The sequence below is a fragment of the Octodon degus genome, unplaced genomic scaffold (genome assembly GCF_000260255.1).
Source record: "Octodon degus isolate 3935 unplaced genomic scaffold, OctDeg1.0 scaffold00076, whole genome shotgun sequence".
Taxonomy (NCBI): Eukaryota; Metazoa; Chordata; class Mammalia; order Rodentia; family Octodontidae; genus Octodon; species Octodon degus.
The window spans coordinates 464,278-467,715 of NW_004524652.1; positions in this window are offsets into that span (position 1 = coordinate 464,278).

Genomic DNA, 3,438 nt, shown 5'->3' on the forward strand with positions numbered 1-3,438 from the left:
GGTCCCTGTGCTTTGCCAAGCTTGTTTCAAGTAGGTGCTTTAGACCACTGAGCCATCTCTCCAGCCCAGTTTACTACCTTTTGTGTTTGTCCTGACCAACCCTTTGTTCAGCACAGAAAGAACTTGGAAACCACCTCCAGCCCCTCCGAACCCAGGAAAATGACTCCCTTATGTCTCTCAGACTCACCCATGCTGCTGCATCGTGTTCCATGTGAGGTAAGGTCACGTGACAATTCCACAGTCTGTTTATCCACCCACAGTGACATGTTCAGTGCTTCCATTTGGGGGCTACTTTGAATAAACCCCTCTGGATACTGGTGAGCAAACTAACTGACTTCCACTTTCACTGCTCAGATGCACACCAAGAGCTACACTGCTCAGCACTAGGAAGGTTGCCGTGGTCAGTCTGGACTGCAGAGATGCCCCAGTCCTGGGCAGAAGTCCAAAGCCAACGTGCTTGCACACTGGTGAGGCTGCCTTACTATAGCCGTGCCTGGCGAAGCAGCCTCGGAGGCTTCTGAGGCTTCCTCCATAAGGAACTAATCCTGCTCCTGAGAGCTTGGCTCTGGGACCCAACCGCCTCCATCAGCCTCACAGTCCAACACCAATGCCTGGGGGATCGGCTTGCCACATTGTGCTACATTATTTCCCAAAGCAGTGACCTCAGTTTACACTCCCACCAAGAGTGCTTGACAATTACAAACCCTGCTCCCTTCTACCAAAAACTTCTTATCTCTCAATTCTAGCCAGTGGGATGCACAAAGCAAGTCTCTCATTACGTTTTTTTCTTTGTGGCCAGCTCAGCACTCCCAGGGGTGGGGCTGGTGCTGCCTGTGGCGCCAGGATTGAGTCATGGTCCCTGCATGCTTGCCTAAGCTTGCCTAAGCAGGTGCTTTCGATCACTGAGCTATATTACCGGCCCTTCGTTGTGTTTTTGTTGCTTGTTTTCAAGCAACCTGGGCAAGTGCACCACCACCGAGTTACGTGCCAGCTCACTGTGAGTGAGCTGGAGGATATCCATGTTCACACTTACTGGCTGCTCTCTGACGCTCAGTCAACTGTTGGCACTGCCTGGTAATTTTTTAGACCAGGGATATTAATTATAATTTTTAGTTTTTCATTGAAAAAGTTAAAGCACAAATCTTGCATGTCTAAGGGCTTTGACATGAATATACAGTTGAATAACGATCACTACTGTCACGATACAAATGCTTCCGTTGGTCCCCAGAGGCCCCATGGCCCCCCTTTTGTCTTCATTTTCCATTGGTCCCCAGAGGCCCCATGGCCCCCCTTTTGTCTTTATCTTCCGTTGGTCCCCAGAGGCCCCATGGCCCCCCCTTTTTTTGTCTTTATGAGACAGGGTCTCACTATACAGTTGAGGCTGACCTGGAGCTCCCTTGAACTCATATGGATCGTCCTGCTTCAGCCTCCTAGTACTGGGACTACAGGCCTGCAGCACCGCGTCCAGCCCCATGCTCCTTGCTCCTTCTGTCGCCGCCTGTATGAATGCCTGTGGGTGGGAGCCTTGGCATGGGAGTGCTAACATCACTTCTACCCCTCAGGGAAGCCACTGCTGCCCTCAAGGGTAGGATGAAAAGTACGAAGTGAATCAGACCAAGAACCAGCAAGCAGTATTCCTCACATGCACGCTGCTACAGGACAGTTTTACTTATCGAAAAACTATTTTCTAGTTTTGGTTAGGAGGATGCCTGTAATCTCAGCTACTGGGGAAAATGAAGCAAAAGCACAGAGAGCTCGAGGTCAGTCCGAGCATGCAGCAAGACCCTGTATGAAAATCGGCAGGGATGTGTTGGAGTGCACAGAGGACTCTAGCACTCTGAGAGGGTGAGGCAGCAGAATAAAATGTTCTAATCCAACCTGGGCACCAAGGGCTGATCAGACCCCAATACCTGGCAGGTTCCAGCCCAAGTAGAAATTGCTGAATTGTTATGGTGGTCATCTAACATGGCTGGAGCCCAAAACAACAGCTTTTCTTTCCGGTGACCACCTCCGCCTCCACGCCCCCAGCCCTGAATACAACTTCCTTTTACCTTTCCTGAATGTGTCACTGAGCCTGCCCCCCAAGCTCCACCATTAGCAAAGATGAACAGAAGCCCAGCTCCCTTTGTCTCAGGTCAGAGGGTGCACGCGGTCCTCCTGCCATCCTCGCCATGTCCTCAGTACAGGCCTTCCTTTCACCTCGGCTTCCCTGGGAAAACCTAATGGTACCCGTGGGGGGCAGTCACCAGTTTTATAATACCCTTAGCTATTACAGACTAATCAAGCTGGGCCAGCAGGCTCCCAAAGAAGGGACAGCAAAGCCTTAAATGAGACAAGTGGTGTGATTCTAGGGCTCCAGGAAGAGTCTAAACCTCTCACAGGCGTTTTCTAGGGTTTAGAGCAAACAGTTTCCCTGGGCTGCCGAGCAGTGGGAGAGTGCTTCCCTGGCAGGCACAAGGCCCTGAGTTCAATCCCCAGTACCACAAAAAAACCCCAAAAATTCGATTTCCCTGGAGGCCAGTATTTAGAGTCCCTTCCCTTACTCTTTCACAGGTCCACTTTCACAGACTATTTCAATATTTTCAAAAAAATATTAATCTCAATTATTTATCGCAGACTTTTTGCTATATCATGGGATTCTGCTGTAGTGTACAGTACTACATGCATAGTATTTATGATTTTTGCCTAATATTTAAAAAATATATAAACATTAAAAATATTAATTCTAACATAATCAAAGAATTAAAAGTTTACACTATGTATTTCTTTAGCAGATGAATACATATTGTACTGTATGGTATGCATATGTTGTTAAAATTGATACAGGAAACCTCCAAATGACACAGGGAGAAAAACTGATCTCCAAACCTAAAAAGTACTTGGGACGAGTTTGTGTTCTCTAAAACTGAAGAATGAATTTTAGGAACAAATGGAGTTTATGAGTAGAATATATTTACTGGGGAAATATAGCTGCTAAAAAAAAAAAAGCAAGCTTCTGTCCGAGAGAGGGACAGCAGGGGGGCCAGAGCAGGTTGTCCCCAGGAAGGTATCTCTTCCAGGGACTTTTATAGTGTGAAACCCTGTGGTGAGGCAGGGCTAAGGTGGTGGAGAACATGGGAACTCACTTAGGTGGGCATGAGGTGGGACAAAACTATGGTCAACCAATGAGATGACAAGCACCACTGCTCATGTAGAATTCATTAAATCCTGGACCAAAACTGGATTTAAGTGACTGGGGAAGCGAGTCACGGAGCAAGCAGGCATGAATACAGGACAGTCTTCCTGTTGGGGTTGGGCTAGTGATGCATTTGGGCTCTTTCAAGGTGACTGATACCTAGTTAGGATATCAATCCCTGATGCCCGTCCCTAGGGAAGTATGTAGCTGTGTTTCCTCTTCTGTCGTGGTCTTGAGGTGGGGCCCATACAGGAGTGTCTGCC